General features: G+C 46.1%; 1 pseudogene; it reads left to right on the plus strand.

Moving 5' to 3' along the window:
• The first annotated feature begins 9481 nt into the window (after positions 1-9481).
• LOC100355848 (cleavage and polyadenylation specificity factor subunit 5 pseudogene) lies at positions 9482-10455 on the plus strand (annotated as a pseudogene).
• Positions 10456-19688: the final 9233 nt, after the last annotated feature.

Below are 19688 nucleotides of genomic sequence, written 5' to 3' on the forward strand. Positions count from 1 at the left end.
TAGGAAAACAACACTGGAACATCCCAGGATGTGGAGGAGGGTCGGGAAAAGCAGCAAGGTGTGGCATTGGGAGGGGTTGGTGGAGGAAGAAACCTGGGGCCTCTCAATCTTCCCATTTGATGGCTGGGTGGAAGGCAACGCTGGTGTGATAGATCGGGGATGAGTTGGATAGAAGAAGCGGTAGATGGAACACCCAAATAAAAAGCACAGCCTAAATTTCAGTGTCGCATTTTACAAAGAGTGAGAAAATCGTGGTTCTTGTCCCATTTCAGGGACTGTTTTGTTGCGTGATCTCCCTCAGCCTCAATTTCCTGTACCATAGAAAAAGTGTAATACTAATAATGCCTTCCCTGTCAACCTCGGAGAGTGGTTGAGAGATCAAACGAAAATAATACAGCGTGTGTGAAAACTGTATAAAAGCAGCATTCAAAAAATATCATTAAATAAGCTTTTCTGAAAAAAAATTAACTTTTCTGGGATACCAAAGTTGATTTATAAATTTGACTGAACTCACTTGGCTCTTAAGAACAATTTGTCAGAGCTGGCATTGTGGAGGAGTGGGTAAAGCTTCCACCTATGACACAAGCATCCTGTATGAGTCCTGGTTTGAGACCTGGCTGTTCCACTTCCAATCCAGCTCCCTGCTAATATTCCTGGGAAGTAGCCCAAGGCTTGGGCCCCTGCCACCCATGTGGGATATGCAAATGGAGTTCCAGGCAACTGGCTTTGTCCTGGCCCAGCCCTGATCATTGAAGCCATTTGGGAAGTGAACCAGCAGTTGGAAGATCTCTCTGCCTTTCAAATAGATAAATAAATCTTAAAAAAAAAAAAAAAAAAAAAAAACAACTGAAAGAACAATTTGCCTCTAAGTAGCAAATGTTTCTTTAGGCCATCAGATCTTGGCTCAGGTATTAAAATATGTCCAACTTCTTCATTTGTGTTTTGCTCTGTTTGCTACCAGTAGCTATAACTATAAGGGAGCAATTTTCCATTTCTGAAAACTTAATCATACTGGTTTATAATGCCTTCCAATCTGAATGGGGCTGACTTATAACATACATAGCTACATACATTTCTTTAAGATTTTTTAATTGTAAGAATGTTGTGTCTCTGAGATCTTTCAAATAAATAAAATAAATCTTAAAAAAAAAGATTTATTTTAATTATTTATTTATTTATTACAAAGAGAGAGAAGGAGAGGCAGAGAGAGAGAGAGGTCTTCCATCCTCTGGTTCACTCCCCAGTTGACCACAACGGCCAGAGATGCGCCAATCTGAAGCTGGGAGCCAGGAGCCTCTTCCAGGTCTCCCAAGTGAGTGCAGGGACCCATGGTCTTGGACCATCTTCCACTGCTCTCTCAGGCCATAGCAGAGAGCTGGATTGGAAGTGGAGCAGCTGGGTCTCGAACCAGTGCCCATATGGAACGCTGGCACTGCAGGAGGTGGCTTTACCCACTATGCCAAAGCGCCGGCCCCAAGAGATAAAGTATTTCATTTTAAACAACTAGTGAGTCAGAAATTAGAAAAGTAATGAGCTTTTGATTGCCTTAGATATTGTTGCCTTGATTAGCTGATGGTTTTATCATTGGTGTTATATGATATTATCACAATTGCATATCTTTAATAATCATAGTCAAAACATCCTTGACACAAAATCATTTATAAACTGTGATTCTGAGATTGGATTTCTAAAAACTGAAGTAGTATGGCCACCACTTACCACTAGGAGGAGGCAGTCTACTGACAATAAATTCATTGTGTCCCAGGGGTTACATGACTGCTTGTTGGACCACAGGACCTTGAAAGATTCTTCCAAATCAAGGTCATTCTAGGATTCCAATACGCTGTTCCAGTTTTTTCCCATTCCAATTGAATAAAGAAAGTCTTCTTTGATATTTTATATAACATTGATACGTGTAATGGGGGGATCATTTCTCAAAGAGGTGTTGCAGGACCCTAGTGAGCAGAACTATTAAAATTTTAGAGGTGTCTCATTGCATTAGTAATCTGCAAAATTACAGCCATAGAAATTTTCCTTTCTGCTGCTCTGCAGCAATGGTGGGTCCTAAAAATTCAAGTATTTGGTGAACTGATAATTCAGCAAGCATCCAATAGTACATATGCCCGGCAACTCTGACAAGTGCCAGGACTCCATTTTTATCTACAAGCTTCTTTTTGAATGTTGTTATTACTGTAACACATGTCAGGATAATTTGGAAAATACAAAACAATGACAAGTAAAGATAAAGCAGGATTGATATCTTTGTTTATTATCTTAAATGATTTGTTTCCTAAGTTATTATATTTAAACAACTCAATGCCTTTAAATATTTTCTGGAAGAAGAAAATGAAGATGGATGGATGGACAGATAGAGTGACCTGTACTTCTATAGGTAGGTAGACAGACAGACAGACAAAGAATTATCTCAGTGGTTTCCAAACCTGGCTCATATTCAAAATTACCTGTGAGCTTTTTGAAACTAAATCAGAATCTACCGAGGAGAGGGAGGCAAGAAGGAAGTGAGTCCCTCTGTGTGTCTCTTGAGTTTCCCCAGTTGATCATTTAGACTTGGCATTTGGGAACTACTGATATACCCAAGCATGTGGGTGGTGCCCAAATACACAGTGTTGAATGGTTGAGAATTTAGATGTAACTCAAATAGTGGAGACCAAATTCGAATTAAAGTATTTTACAAAAAAAAATAAGAAAAAAAGAAATCACTTTGTGATGTGAAAAATTGTGCCAAGCTTACACCTGAAACCTAGACAACTAATGATAAACGTATTGATGTGGTTTGTCTTTTTAACTCTGTGATCACTTATTGAAAACGAGATTTATTTTAATCCTCAATTTCTGAGGACAGTTTGTCTCTGAAAGTATATATGGGTGAGCAAACTGCTACACAAGGAAATGAGAGTTTCTGTTCAAAAAAGACTTTCACTGTAAAAAAAAAAAAAAGGCATCTTACAGCATTTCTCAGGTCACTCACCCATATTGTAGCGCAGACAGATTATTCTACAAGAATATAAGGTTTGAGTAATCACTGAAGAAAGACCCAAGATCTAAGGAGGTGAGAATTAGAGAGGATGATTGTGTGCTTTGTGCTTTGCTCATGGAAGCAGAAGAATGCAGCACAGTTTTCCTAAAGGTGTGTGGTCATTCACTCAAGCAGTGACCCTGGCATTTTGTTCTCACAAGTTACCCAACTGTAGCACCAGGTTTCCTGCTAAGGCTGAGCAACAGAGGAGGTGGGAGGGAGGCTCTGCGGAGTTCTGGGAAAATAAGTTACTACAGGGGCCGGTGCCGTGGCTCACTTGGTTAATCCTCCGCCTGCAGCGCTGGCATCCATAAGGGCACTGGGTTCTAGTCCCGGTTGCCCCTCTTCCAGTCCAGCTCTCTGCTGTGGCCCGGGAGTGCAGTGGAGGATGGCCCAGTGCTTGGGCGTCTGCACCCGCATGGGAGATCAGGAGGAAGCACCTGGCTCCTGGCTTCAGATCAACGTAGCTCCAGCCCTGGCGGCCATTTGGGGGGTAAACCAAAGGAGGGAAGACCTTTCTCTCTGTCTCTTTCCCTCACTAACTCTGTCAAATAAAAAATTAAAAAAAAATAAGTTACTAGACACATCTGAGGAATAGAAAGCTCAGCAGATATAAAGGCTCATGCACAAATTGGAAAATACAGAGAATTAACCTGTAGGGAGCCACCAAAGTACCGCTGAACTGTGGAAGACTTGGAAGACAGGTGAGGGACTCATTGGTCATGGTCATCATCAACAATCCAAGGGAACATGCGGCGATAGGCCCAAATGTATATCCCCTGAGAAAGCACAGCTGGTTTAAGAGTCCAAGTTGCAACCTGAATCAGGTATGAAAGGTGTGGGGAGCAACTTGGACTAAGACTGTTACTGGAATTAAGACTTATTCTATGCATCTGCTCTCCCACAATATGGCGCTGGGAGAGGAGGAAATAGCTTCTACACAGCTGCCTCCAGTTCAACCAATAAACAGCAGGACCTGCTCCTGATTGGAGGAGAGCAGCGTACTCGGCGTGTGGGTAGCAGAGTTGGGATTGGTGGAAAAGGACTATAAAGGAGGAGAGAGACAACATGCACCGGGAACATCTAAGAGGAACACCTGAGCAGCCCCCAAGAGAGCCAGCCGGCGGTGTGCCGCTCCCCCGTGGAAGTGGGGAAAGCGGCTAGGGGGAACCGCCCTTCCATGGAGGTGGAAGGGACGGTAGCCAACCCGGGAAGAACCAGCAGCAAACCCGGGGAGGGCCGAGCAGACGAAAGAACAGCGCAGGGTCCTGTGTCGTTCCCCCACGAAGACGGGGAGCGACATAATGGTGCCGTGACTCAGATATGAAGCCTAGGCAGGGTTTAGTGTCGTTCCTCCACGAAGAGGGGGAGCGACATAATGGTGCCGTGACTCGGATATGAAGCCTAGGCAGGGTTTAGTGTCGTTCCTCCATGAAGAGGGGGAGCGACATAATGGTGCCGTGACTCGGATCGGAAACCTAGGAGGGAAGAAGCGGGAAGAAGTGGGAAAATACCAGAGAGAGAGACTAGCAAAGAGCCTAGGGGAAAGCCGGACGGAAAAGGTGCCAGAAGAAGCTATTGAAAGCCTAGGCATAGACTCGGATATGGACTGTGGGAAAGAAGTTAGGATTGAAAGCGAAAGTGAAAGCTTTCATAGACTCGGATGCGGACTATGGAGGGGAAGCTAGGAGATTGAAAGCGAAAGTGAAACCTGGAGGAGGCTTGGACTCGGATGCGGACTGTGGGGAGAAGCCGGGAGAAATGAGAGGGGAATATTGTTGTTGGAAGAAAAGTTAGGGAACTGGGTAGAGAAAAATGTTAGGGAAATTGAAGCCGCGGGGGCAGGCTGAGGCGGAGACGTAAGCTATCTTGGAATTCAAGTCAGCCCGGGGAGCAAAAGGAGAAAATCTGGAACCAGAGGCAGAGACGTGGGCCACCAGGTTTGAATTCGCCATGTTAGCCCGGGGAACTTGGACTGAATGCTGGTGGCGGAAACGTGAGCTGGGCTGTGTGACTCGCGGAGGCTGCCACACGCGCAGAGAGCGCGCGGGGCACGAACGGGGAGAGCGCACGGGGCTAGCGCGGAGGCCGTGGTGCGGGCGCAAAGGGGCGTGGAGACCGTGGAGAGCGCGCAAAGCCCGGAAGCGGCTTGGAGCCGGGAAGCCGCCGCAGGCCAGGCGCCAAGAAGCAGCCTCGGGGCGGGCGCCGGGATGCCGCAGGGATAAGAGACACAGAAGTTTAGAAGTAAAATGAGAGAAATAGGGATGCTGGCAGATAGAAGTAAAATAGGAGAAATAGGAATGCCCGGAGATAGAGAAATAGAGAAAAATAAGGCCTCCCCACACCATGGCAATGAGAGGGCTTGGATTCAGTCTGCCTGATTAGTAAGACGATAAGCACCTGCTGGCGGCTAGCAGCTTATCCGCCTCAGGTCACCGAAGATAGGCACGAATCAACATCAATAAGTCTCCCCACAATATGGCAATGAGAAGGCTTGGATTAGGTTTGCCTGATTGGTAGGGCTTGTAAGCACCTGCAGGCAGTTCTAGCAGAGCAGAGCATGCGCTGCAGGGCACCGAACACAGGCACGCATCAGCGCCTAAAAACCTCCTTACAACATGGCGAAGAGAGGACCCTGATTCGGTTTGCCTGATTGGTAGGGCTTGTAAGCACCTGTGGGCAACTCTTGCAAGCAGAGCAGAGTGTGTGCCGCGGGGCACCGAAGACAGGCGCGTATCAACGCCAAAAAATAAAAAGAAAGGGGGATCTGTGGGGAGCAACTCGGACTAAGACTGTTACTGGAATTAAGACTTATTCTATGCATCTGCTCTCCCACAATATGGCACTGGGAGAGGAGGAAATAGCTTCTACACAGCTGCCTCCAGTTCAACCAATAAACAGCAGGACCTGCTCCTGATTGGAGGAGAGCAGCGTACTCGGCGTGTGGGTAGCAGAGTTGGGATTGGTGGAAAAGGACTATAAAGGAGGAGAGAGACAACATGCACCGGGAACATCTAAGAGGAACACCTGAGCAGCCCCCGAGAGAGCCGGCCGGCGGTGTGCCGCTCCCCCGCGGAAGTGGGGAAAGTGGCAGGGGGAACTGCCCTTCCACGGAGGTGGAAGGGATGGTAGCCAACCTGGGAAGAACGAGCAGCAAACCCGGGGAGGGCCGAGCAGACGAAAGAACAGCGCAGGGTCCTGTGTCGTTCCCCCACGAAGACGGGGAGCGACATAATGGTGCCGTGACTCTGATATGAAGCCTAGGCAGGGCCCTGTGTCATTCCTACGCGAAGAGGGGGAGCGACAGAAAGGCAGAGTGTCTTTATGACTCCTTGGCAGGCAAAGGAAGTGACCAGGAGTGGCTGAGAGCAAGTTCCAGCTGTGTACTGTAACCCCCTGCTGGGGTCTTCAACTGACTCTGCCAACAGCCTAGCTCAGTGACACCCTGGGATTCATACAGTCCTTGAAAATGCTCTAAGAAGGCCAGAAGTAAGGCAGTACTTCTTTTTTTTATAAAAAGATTTTTTTTTATTTATGTGAAGGGCAGAGTTACAGAGAGGCAGAGAGAGAGAGAGAAAGAGAGGTCTTCCATCCACTGGTTCACTCCCCAGATGGCTGCAATGGCTAGACCTGGGTCGATCCAAAGCCAGGAGCCAGGAGTTTCTTCTGGGTCTCCCAAGGACTTGGCCATCTTCTACTGCTTTTCTAGGCCATAGCAGAGCTAGATCAGAAGTGGAGCAGCCAGGACTCAAACCTGCATCCATATGGGATGCCAGCACCACAGGCGGTGGTTTTACTCGCTACACCACAGCGTAAGCCCCAGCAGTGTTTTTTTAATGTATTCATTTGAAAGGCAGAGCTACAGAGAGGCAGAGGCAAAGAGAGAAAGAGAGGTCCTCCATCCGCCGGTTCACTCCCCAAATGGCCACACTGGCCGGAGCTTCCCCGATCTGAAGCCAGCAGCCAGGAGCCAGGAGCTTCTCCTGGGTCCCCCACAAGGGTGCAGGGGCCCAAGGACCTGGGCCATCCTCTACTGCCTTCCCAGGCCATAGCAGAGAGCTGGGTTGGAAGTGGAGCAGCCAGGACTCGAACTGGCACCCACATGGAATGCCAGTACCACAGGTGGTGGCTTCACCTGCTACACCACAATGCCAGCCCCAGCAGGGCTTCTTTAAAAAAAACCAAGGACCATCAGAATCACCAGAGGAGTTTCCAGGAATGAACAATCTCAGGCCCTACCCCAGTCCTTTTGAATCAGAAACTTTTTACAAGCCCATCCTTTGTACTTGAAGGCAGGTGTGGTCCAGAGGAGACAGTAACAGTATGTGAATAACCTCAGGGACAACCAAGGCAGCCTTATTCGTTCATAAGCTTAGGCTGACTTTCATCTGGAGGGCTGGGCTATCAGCGCAGAATTACTCAAATCTACAGGTTCATAGATCGTTCCACATAGATAAGAATGGTGCCATATCTTAAACAGAGTGCTTGAGATAGAAAATCTTGGGGTCATAGTCTTGCTGACTGGCAGAATGGATGAAAGCTAAATAAAAGCACTTATTAATTCACTTTTCAGAGGCGAGGCACAGACATTCTTAGCTCTGAGATAATCCTGACACATAACATGTTGAGTGCTCATTGGCCCCAGGCACTGATCCATATCCTCTATGTGACCCTCTTCCTCCAGTGCAATCACTGCATAGAGTTTATCAGCCTCCCTTTCACAGGCTGCTGCTTGAATTCCTGGGCATTAGTTTTCTAACTTCAGAATCAGACTCCGGGGCTGGCACGGTGGCACAGTAGGTTAATCCTCTGCCCGCAGTGCTGGCATCCCATATGGGCTCCAGTTCTAGTCCTGGCTGCTCCTCTTCCAATCCAACTCTCTGCTGTGGTCTGGGAAAGAAGTAAAAGATGGCCCAAGTTCCTGGGCCCCTGCACCCATGTGGGAGACCCGGAAGAAGCTCCTGGCTCCTGGCTTCAGATCAGCGCAGCTCCAGCCAATGCTGCCATTTGGGGAGTGAACCAATGGAAGGAAGATCTTTCTCTCCGTCTCTCCCTCTCATCAGCTGTAACTCTACCTCTCAAATAAATAAATAAAATATTTAAAAGAAAAAAGAATCAGACTCCAAGGAATTCAGGAACATACCTTTCTACAGTTCTCAATTTTTAAGACTCCTAGAAAGCTTACTAAAAGCGCACACTTTCAATTCACTCTCCCAGAGGGTCTGATTTAGACAGCTTGGGATAGGATCTGACTCCTGTGCACAGGATCCACAGCCACACTTTGAGAAATGCAGTTCTGGTTGCTTATGAGCTCTTGGTACACACACACACACACACATACACACACGCACGGCCACCTCCCAAGAAATGAAGATGGATTAATTACACAGCCCCAGAGACAGCATGTGATTTTTAAGTATTCCTGTAGCACAAGCAATGCCAATGAAACCCAATCTAGCCAAAGAAGAATTTAGAGGAAATTGCCTATTGAACTGCAGCCAAGAAAGAGGCTCCCCTAGAGTGTGTTCCTTGAACTTGACTCTGCCATCCACAGTTGAGAATAGTGACTCACAAGAGCACTCATATGGAAAGGACACAGTTCAGGAACACATTCCTTGAAAAGGCAGAGAAAAGCCTGTATGAATGCAAACTCATTTACAAAGTAGATTTAACCAAAAAATGTAAGTGGATTTTGTATTCCCCAGTAATTCAGTATGCATCAATAAGAAAACCGTCCAATTAGAACACTGGTAGAAGTAGTGATTGCATGCTTATGCAATTGATGCTGTCTATGAACGTATTTAAGGATATTATGAAGGTTTCAAAAGTATTTGATGAAGGAAAATAAACCCAGGGTCATTACAGATCATTGGGGTTAAGTAGGAGTGCCTCTCAGCTACCACAGAAGAGGTAGGTCATAGTTAATAGCATTACACTTACATACACACCCACACACAACCCCCACACACACACACAAGTGTGGTTGTGGTGTGATTAAAAATACACTAGTTCCACGTATCAGGCACATCAACAGTGGTCACTCAGATGATGAGAGGACACCAAACACAGAACTCCCTTTTTATTCTACATAGAAGTTCATGACTAATTAAAATTATATAGTCCAAATTTCCCGTACTATTATCTAACTTTTCAATTTATTTTATTTATTTATTTGAGAGGTAGATTTACAGAGAGAGGGAGAGACAGAGAGAAAGGTTTTCCATCCACTGGTTCACTTCCCAGATGGCCACAACAGCCAGAGCTACGCCAATCCAAAGCCAGGAGCCAGGGGCTTCTTCCAGGTCTCCCATGTGGGTGCAGGGGCCCAAGCACTTGGGCCATCTTCCACTGCTTTCCCAGGCCATAGCTGGATTGGAAGAGGAGCAGCCAGGACCTGAACTAGTGCCCATATGGGATTCCACACCGCAGGTAGAGGCTTAGCCCACTACACCACAGCGCCAACCCCTTCAATTTCTTAATGTCTTTTTAGTGGACAGAATCTCTTAATGTTACTGTGATTGAATGTATCACTCTTTTCTTTACTGATAGTGCTTGTGCCCTATTTAAGAAACCTTCTCTTGTGCTCTCATGTTAATGGCGGGCGTTGGCTACTGAGCCAGGTTGCAGATAACAACTGCCCTCACTGGAGGAAAAAAAGTCTCCCTCGCCTCTCCATTTCTGCTCACCACCAGTGCCAGAGCTCGCCAGCATGTCTGTGGTACTGCCCAATCGCTTGCAGACCGCCTGTCCCTGAGGGGTCAACAAGTTCGGCAACAAGTACATCCAGTGACCAAGCCCTCACCCTGGAGCGCAGCATCAGCCTGGCCTCTCTATGAGGACAGTTCTGTAACAGCCAGATTTCAGTGCATGAGGGAGGAATTTGATAAAACTGGAATGAGGAGGACTGTAGAAGGGGTTCTGATCGTACACGAGCCTGGCTATCCCATGTGCTACTGCTGCAACTGGGAACAACTTTCTTGAAATTACCTGGTGGTGAACTTAACCCAAGAGAAGACGAAGTTGAAGGATTAAAACGCTTAATGACAGAGATGGTAGGTCGTCAAGATGGAGTTCTGCAAGACTGGGTCATTGATGACTGCATTGGTCACTGGTGGAGACCCAGTTTTGAACCGCCTCAGTAGCCATATATCCTGGGACATATTACACAGCCTAAGGAACATAAGAAGTTGTTTCTGTTTCAACTTCCAGAGAAAGCCTTCTCTGCAGACTCTAAAAAGTACAAGCTGGTAGCTGCACCGTTGTTTGGATTCTATGATGACGCACCAGGATATGGACCCATCATTTCTAGTCTCCCTCAGCTGCTGAACAGGTTTGATTTTATATACAACCGAATTACACAAAGTGGAAAAGTGGAGGAAGCCATCTCTGTGAGCACAGCCATACACGGTGTAGAATAAACATGGTAGAAGTGGTTTTTTGTTTTATCTTTTTCCCATTCCCTAAGTTGCCACTTAACTTTGTATTGTTTTAATAGTAAAGTTACTATGAAGAACTAGGTAGTGGTGTAAACAAATGTGATAATGTTTATTTACTTTAGGTTCTACTCATTTTTTTGTACAACATTAAAGCAAATGAACTTCTATTTGTATTTTTTAATTTCTCATTAAACTTTTAAAAATGTTTTAAAAAAGAGAAATATGTGGGGAGCAACCCGGACTGCACTGAGTTACTGGAATTAAGACTTATTCTATGCATCTGCTCTCCCACAATATGGCGCTGGGAGAGGAGAAAACAGCTTCTACGCAGCTGCCTCTTGCCAACTTGAGTGCTGACCTCCAGGAGCTGATCTTGCTCCTGATTGGAGGAGAGCAGCGTACTCGGCGTGTGGGCAGCCGAGTTGGGATTGGCGGAGGAGGACTATAAAGGAGGAGAGAGACAACATGCACCAGGAACATCTATCTGAAGGAACACCTGTGCAGCCCCCGAGAGAGCCGGCCGGCAGTGTGCCGCTCCCCTGCAGAAGTGGGGAAAGTGGCCAGGGGGAACCGCCCTTCCACGGAGGTGGAAGGGACAGTAGCCAACCCGGGAAGAACCAGCAGCAAACCCGGGGAGGGCCGAGCAGACAAAAGAACAGTGCAGGGTCCTGTGTCGTTCCTCCACGAAGAGAGGGAGCGACAAAATATTTGCCAAGGTTCATAAAAATCTACCCCAATTTCATCAGAATAGTCATCAATGTTATCTTCTACAAGATTCTTTTTAAGATTTTTAAAAAATTTATTTGAAATGCAGAGTGATAAAGAAAAGGTAGAGACAGAGAAAGATTTTTCCATCTACTGGTTCACTCTCCAAATGGCCACGACGATTGGGGCTGGGTCAGGCCAAAGCCAGGAGCCAGGCTCGATCCTGGTCTCCAAAATGGGTGGCAGGGGTCGAAATACTTGGGCCATCTTCCACTGCTTTCTCAGGTGCATTAGCAGTGAGTTGGATCAGAAGTGGAGCAACTGGGACTCAAACTGGCACCCCAATACAAGATACCAGTGTTGGCTGGTGCTGTGGCTCACTAGGCTAATCATCTGCCTGCGGCGCTGGCACCCCAGGTTCTAGTCCCGGTTGGGGTGCCGGATTCTGTCCCGGTTGCCCCTCTTCCAGTCCAGCTCTCTGCTGTGGCCTGGGAAGGCAGTGGAGGATGGCTCAAGTGTTTCCTGTCTCTCTCGCTCTCTCACTGTTTAACTCTGCCTGTCAAAAACAAAACAAGCAAAAAAAACACAAACAAACAGTGTTGCAGGAGGTGGCTTAAGCTGCTGCACCACAACAACAGCCACTTCTACACATTTTTTTTTTTTTTTTGACAGGCAGAGTGGACAGTGAGAGAGAGAGAGACAGAGAGAAAGGTCTTCCTTTTCCATTGGTTCACCCTCCAATGGCTGCTGCGGCCAGCGCACCGCGCTGACCCGAAGCCAGGAGCCAGGTGATTCTGCTGGTCTCCCATGCAGGTGCAGGGCCCAAGCACTTGGGCCACCCTCCACTGCACTCCTGGGCCATAGCAGAGAGCTGGACTGAAAGAGGAGCAACCGGGACAGAATCTGGTGACCCAACCGGGACTAGAACCCGAGGTGCTGGTGCCGCAGGCAGAGGATTAGCCTATTGAGCCACAGCACCAGCCAGGACTGATTTTATGAGCATGGAATCTATGAAGTCCCATACATTCCTACACTTAGAAGTAGCCCATACATGGGTTAAGACTCCTATATCATCTTCAAATTCTTAATTTTGGACAAGGGGCCTTATATTTTCATTCTGCTCTGAGTTCTGCAAATTATGTAGCTGTATCTGGTAAATACTACAAATACTAATATAAGTAGTTCTCTCTTATCTGTGACTTCATTTTCCACAGTTTCAGCTACCTGCAGTCTGAAAATATTCAATTGAAAAGCCCAGAAATAAACTATTTGTAAGGACAGATTTTAGGATGGAGAGGCTTGTATCTAGGTTCGGCTCTGGTAAACAAGTAACTCGTCTGCCGGATGACCTTCTCCTGCTCCTTGGGAGCCTGGCCAGTTCCCGGAGAGGACAATAAAGGAATGTGATAAACAGGTGGGTGTGCTTCTTGGCTCTCTGGCCAAGATCCGAGACAGGACGCACTGCTTGCCTAGAATCTTGGCAATGAGCCACCTTTGTCCTTGGGGGCTTTAAGAGGGAGCCAAAGCAAGCCTCTGCTGCTGCTGTTTCATCCCGGGGGAACATGCAGTCAAGCTGAACGTTGAACGTACCCGTGATGATTACTGATGAGGTTTGGTTCTCGGTATGGATCCTTTTCCGTGCTGTGTGAAGATTGCCTAGTGGTAAATTCCTGGGTTGAGTCCCCTACTGTTAGAGGCTCCCCCCCACAACGCGCTCTCTCTCTCTCTCTCTCTCCTGCTTCTTAAAAATTGCTATTTAAGTAAACTGCTTGTTTCTTAAGATTACAAGGCTTGTAGCATATTTCTTGCAGATCTAACTGAAAGTTTCTAAGTCTGTGCACAGCAGACAGCTGAAAAAATAATTTGCTGTCACACTATTAAATCAAAAATCCAGAAATAAAGTTTTAAATAACTTTTATTATAGTATATTATTATAATGATTCATTTTAGTATTACTGTTATGAATCCCTTACTGTGCCCAATTTACAAATTAAACTTTATCATAGGTTATCTATAGGAAACAATATAATATATATACTGTGTGTGTATCTATATGTAAATAATATATATAGAATTTGATACTGCCATCAGGCATCCACTGGGGTCTTGGAACATATCCTCCATGGGAGGGAGGACTACTGTGAACCCATAGGGAATATGACACTGATGAATCCAATTTCTCTCCACTATGACTCTCACACGAGTGTACCCGATGTAATATAAACTGACTGATTCAGATTATAGTGCAGGCCTAGCACTCCCAACGCAAACCAGGCACTCCTCATGAGGCGGCCCCTGCCCTAGGTTTGTTTATTTTTTAGTCAAGCATCAAGGGTTTAAAAAACTGTGTATTTATTTATCTATTTATTATTTCTGTTTAAAAGGCATAGACAGGTAGACAAAGAGAGATCTTTCATCCACTGTTTCACTGCCAGTAGCTGGGCCGGTCTAAAGCCTGGAGCCTGGAACTCCAGACAGGCCTCTCACGTGGATGCCAGGGACCCAAGTGCTTCATCCATCCTCTGCGGCCTCCCCGGGTATGTATCAGTAGGAAGCTGGAAATGGGACTCGAACCAAGTGCTCTGAAATGGGATGTGAACGTCCCAAGCAGCGTCTTTACCACTGCCTTGAGAGCAGCCTGTTCAACAGATTCCCAGACTACAGTCATCAATAGAGGAATGTTGAACACGGAGGCAGGGTGATTTGTTCTACTCTGGAAACTTTAAGACTTCCAATTTGGTTCACAAGAACATGTGCCCACTTTGGAAAAGGGACGAGAAGACCCAAGATGAGAATAAGAGTGGTAAGAAGTATGAAACCTTTCACTAGCTTGGAACCAAGGAGGGTAAGGATTAAAAGCATATTTTGAGCACATTTTTGCAGCATTATCTGTACACGTTAGTTAGAATTCAAGTTCACCTGTGTAACAAAGATCAAAGTGACAGGAGCCTCACAAGTTTTCATAAGCAGTGGTCAGGTGTTAGCAATCCAAAAATGACTTCCCCCTCCCCCCACCCCATGGTGTTGGTGACAGTCCCAGTCCATTTTGTGTTGCTGTAACAAAATACTGGAGGCCGGAAACTTTATAAAGAAGAGGGGTTTATTTGGCTTGCACTTCTGTGGGCTGGAAAGTTCAACGGCAATGGCATTGGCATGTGGCTGAACTACAACTTAGTAGAAAAGAGGAAAGGGAACTGGCCACGGGGTATTGTGTGCCAGCTGCTTCCTCCACATCTCACTCCCAGTCTCACATCGCAGTCTGAGCCAGTCAACACTTAGCTGGATTACTGGAACGGCCTAACTGGCTCCTGCTCCCACCCTTGTCCTCCACAGACTGTCCTCAGCCCAGAGGCCAGAGTGTTTCTTCCCAGGTGAGATCACATATTCAGCTCTGCTGTGAATCCTCCAGTGACTCCCACTGCATTCAGAATGAAGACCAGGTCACTGCAGCTGGGGCTGTGGACTAGTAGGCTAAGCCATAGCTTGCAACACCTGCGTCCCGTTTTGGAGTGCCAGTTTGACTCCCAGCTGTCCAGCTTGTGATCCAGCTCCCTGCTAACGTACCTGGGAAGGCAGAAGATGGCCCAAGTATGTAGTCTGATCCCCTGCCACCCACGCAGGAGACCTGGGTGGAATTCTGGGCTCCTGACTTTGACCTGGACCAGCTATGGCTGTTGTGGCCACTTAGGGAGTGAACCAGCAAGTGGAAGTTCTCTCTGTTTGACTCTCCCTCTCTCTCTGTGTCACTCTGTCTTTCCAATAAATAAATAAATCTTAAAAAATAAAAAGACCAAGGCACTAACATTGTAGGGGGCCCTACATTGTCAGCCCTCCCTGTTCCTATGCAGCCATGATTTATCCACCTCCATCTCCTTCACTTTACTTCCTCGCTGTTCCTCAAATCTATCAGCACACACCTGCCTTTGCCCTGGGGGTTCTCTCAGGCTAGAATTCTCTTGCCCTGGATACCTACATTGTTCTTCCTCTCTCATCTCCTCCAAAACTTTGCTCAAATGTCATCTTCTCAAAAAGGCCTACTTTGACCATCCTATGACTACTGCAAGACAATCCTGATTGATTGCTTGCCCCCAATCCCTTCAGTCTCCTGTATCTCCTGTACTCTTCCTTTTTTTTTTTTTTTTTTTTTTTTTGACAGGCAGAGTGGACAGAGAGAGAGACAGAGAGAAAGGTCTTCCTTTTCCATTGGTTCACTCCCCAATGGCCGTTGCGGCCGGTGCGCTGTGGCCGGCACATTGCACTGATCCGAAGCCAGGAGCCAGGAGCCAGGAGCTTCCTCCTGGTCTCCCATGGGGTGCAGGGCCCAAGCACTTGGGCCATCCTCCACTGCACTCCCAGGCCACAGCAGAGAGCTGGCCTGGAAGAGGAGCAACCGGGACAGAATCCGGTGACCCGACCAGGACTAGAACCCGGGGTGCCAGCGCTGCAGGCGAAGGATTAGCCTATTGAGCCGTGGCACCGGCCATACTCTTCCTTTTTCTCCAGTCACTCCCATCACCTTCTAACACACTATGTAATCTATTTAATTATTAGTTTTGTTGCAAGTCTGTCTCCACAGAAAGTACCACAGAAACAATGATCTTCTCTCTCATTCAAGGATGTATCCCAAGGCCTAGAACAGTGGTCAACACCAAGTAGATGCTCAATAAATATGTTTAAATGAATGAATGAATAGATATGCCTTAGAAGTCACACATACATATTTTACTTCCACACCCTGCCATTAACTAGAACCTATTCACAGAATCACACTAGCTATAAAGGAGGTTGAAAATCACAATTTTTAGTTGGCCGGGGATGTACACTGCTAAAGCTTCCATTGCTAAAGCAAAGGGTACAACACTGTACCCCACTGGGGATACAACTCACAGACTACTCACAGTGCAGATTGCTGCTTCCCTCAGAGGGTCAGAGACTAGCATTATACAGCTATGATTTGGTAGGTAGCGTTACAAAAAAAAAGTGGAGGGATTATAAAAAAAAAAGAGAGTATAAGAAAGTCAAACTATTAGGGAATGGTTAATGTATGTCACAAAAAGAGCCATATAATTTTATTACTAAAAAATGTAGTAGAAAAAGAGAAAAAGGGAAGAGTTTGACCATCTTCGTAAAAAGCTCTTATAAGTGCCTTCGAATGTAAACTGGTGCAGCCACCGTGGAAGACAGTATGGAGACACCTCAGAAATCTGAATATAGACTTACCATAAGACCCAGCCATCCCACTCCTGGGAATTTACCCAAAGAAAAGAAATCGGCATATGAAAGAGTGAGCTGTACCCCCATGTTTATTGCAGCTCAATTCACAATAGCTAAGATATAGAATCAACCCAGATGACCATCAACTGAAGACTGGATAAAGAAATTATGGGGGCCGGTGCTATGGTGCCACGGGTAAAGCTGCCGCCTGTAGTGCCAGCATCCCATATGGGCACTGGTTCAAGTCCCTGCTGTTCCACTTCTGATCCAGCTCTCTGCTACGGCTTGGAAAAGCAGTGGAAGATAGCCCAGGTCCTTGGGCCCCTGCACCCACATGGGAGACCGGGAAGAAGTTCCTGGGTCCTGGCTTTGGATTGGCGCAGCTCTGGCCATTGCGGCCATCTGGGGATTGAACCAGTAGATGGAAGACTTCTCTCTCTGTCTCTCTGTAACTCTGCCTTTCAAATAAATAAATCTTTTTAAAAGAAACCACATTAAAAAAAATAAGCATGAGAATAGGAGAGGGAGGAGGAAGAAAGGTGGGAGCGTGGGAGGGAAGGAGGGTGGGGTAGGAGGAATCACTACATTCCTAAATTTGCATATATAAAATGCATGAAGTTTTCATACCTTAAATAAAAGGATTTTAGGTTAAAAAATATTTCTCCTCTCCCTCTGAAAATAAATGATGGTACTTTCATCCTATTAACTAGAAGCAGTGTTGGGTTGTTAGGCTGCCCAGGATGGCCCATGAAGTGCTAAGGGTTGACATGATTAGGTCCCTTCTTAACCTCTCTGACCATTCCCTACTCTTCCAATTTCCTGGATTCTTCTGCCTCCTGTAGAGGGTGTGTTCCATGGGCTCTGTCTTCTCCCTTTGCTCGTCTTACTCTATGATGGCTCCTTTAGGAAAACCATCTGGTCTCCTGGAGTCTGAACTCACCTTGAGAAGTCTACAACATCACCTCCCTCTCCTGCAGGACTTCTCACCATCTGTTTCCCCTTACGTGTCTCATTGGTACTTCAAAGTCAATGCTTATAACTAAACTCCCCATCATCCCCAAATTGCTTGTCTTCATAGCTTCTCCCTTCCTAAGCAGGAAGAGAGTGCCAGAGCCCTTGGGAAGGCACGCTGCATGTTCTCTCACATTCATGAGTCTGAATCTACCTAATTGTACCTTTCCTTTCTCCAATGAGGTCATATAGCAAATTCCATCCAAGGTCATGCTTCCAGCTTGCTGATCTGTTGATAGATGATAATTTTCCCAAGTTAAGAGCTCGACTCTCATAGGGATATAAAGAGGAACGGATGTTAAAGATTTTATTTAATTCATGAAGGAACCAGATTAGTTGTTATACCTGGTTCAAAAGAGAACTCTAACAACAGATACCTCTACAGATCAGGATTATTGAAATAAATGTGGAAACAGAGACAAAACTGGCTTTTCCACAGGGGAAGGAGGACTGCCAATTAAGCTTCTATTGGACAGGAGAGAACATGCAAAGCTATAGACAAGGCTTGATTATCTGAAACTATAAACTTTACAGAGTGTGAAAGAGTGTCCATAGAAGAGAACCCAGAGGTGTCTTCTCCAGAGAGTATCTGAACAATGCATAGTTTTCCACTGAAGCACAGATTTCTCTGCACAGCTCAGTCTTTCTCTGGCCTTGACGCCAGTGTCTATCAATTATAATAAAATGCAGCTTTTCCCTCCCACTCTCCTGTGCTTCCACAAAGAACAGCATTGGTTCCTTATTGACACCCACATCCACAGTAAACTTCTTCCTGCCTTTCAAGATGCTCTTTAATCCAGCACCACTCTCTTTATATAACCCTTTTTTTTTTTTTTTTGCATTCCAGGCAGGCATGATCCCTCCACCCCAAGCCACGCCAACCCCAACTCTTCCCACACACTCTTCTGTGTCCTGCTGTCCTCCCTCCTCAATCATCTGTAGCCTTCTCATTTTGGTGAGTCATTTCAAGCTTTTCTTGTGCTTGGGTTTATTATCTGAAAGCCCAAGTGGCACTTATCCTGTTTCTTAATTATCTATGCTACCTCTACTAGACCTTGGTTTTGCATTCAAATATTTTATGAGCATTTTGCATACTACCAGGCACAGCCTAGATGCTAGATATTTCAGAGATGAAAGCCATGGCCTTCCATGTGTCCAGGGGGAAACAGACACTGAGAATACAGGTGATTGGCACTTTGAGAGTGTCTGCTTTGGGAACAGAGAGTCACACAAGCCAGACAGAGAAGGTCAGCCAAGAGCTTCCTGGAGGAAGTGGCGTTGGTGCAGCAAAGAAGGGGGTAGAAGGCAATTGAGTACATGTGTACATAATCGTATGAAACACATTTTTAAAAAATCTTGTTATCATGACATCTTTTAAAAATTTTTTATTTTCATTTTAAGGACACAAAGGCAGAGAAAGAGAGAGAGAGAGAGAGAGAGAGAGAGAGAGAGAGAGAGAGAGAGAGAATCTTCCATATGTTGGTTCACTCTCCAAATGCCCACAATAGACAGGACCAGGTTAGGCCAAAACCAGGAGCCTGGAACTTCATTTGGATCTCCCACATGGGTGGCAGGGACACAAATACTTGGCCATCATCTGCCGCCTCCCAGGGTGCACATTAGCAGAGAGCTGGATGGGAAATGGAGTAGTTGGGACTGGAACCAGGAGTCTAACAAAGTATATGTGCATCCCAAGGAGCAACTTCACTATATCACGTGCCCACCCCTATGGCATCTGAATAATGCAGGATGGCAGAATATGCCACTTTGATGTAAAGATTATTTTGAGCTAAAGGTCTGGCTTCTCCTTTTCTTCCTGAAAGATCTAAAACTCCCACACAAAAGATGCCCTCCCTGAAACAGGAAGAAAAGGACATTATCACCAGAGACAGGAGTGGAGGCCAAGAGAAATCTGTTCAAAAAAAATTTTTTTTCAAAAAACTTGTTAAAGCCATCCCATATAGTTTAGCTACTTTTGATAATTACTACTCATTGCTCAACCTAGTACATATGCATTTAGGCATAACTACTTTTGATGTCTTTGTTTTCCTTGAAGGCTCACACCTATGCACAATATTAAATAAAATGCATATGATTTTTACTGTTGATTTGTTTTATGTCAACTTCATTCTCAGGCCCAGCTGGAGATCCTAAGGAGGTGAAGTTCTGTCACCCTGACAATAATGCAATCCTTTAGGGGCAGTCTTGTGGTGCAGCAGGTTAAGCCACTGTTGTTAACGCCAGCGTCCCACATCTGAGTGCAAGTTCTGAGTTCCAGCTACTGC

The sequence above is a fragment of the Oryctolagus cuniculus genome, chromosome 2 (genome assembly GCF_964237555.1).
Source record: "Oryctolagus cuniculus chromosome 2, mOryCun1.1, whole genome shotgun sequence".
In the NCBI taxonomy this organism is placed as follows: Eukaryota; Metazoa; Chordata; class Mammalia; order Lagomorpha; family Leporidae; genus Oryctolagus; species Oryctolagus cuniculus.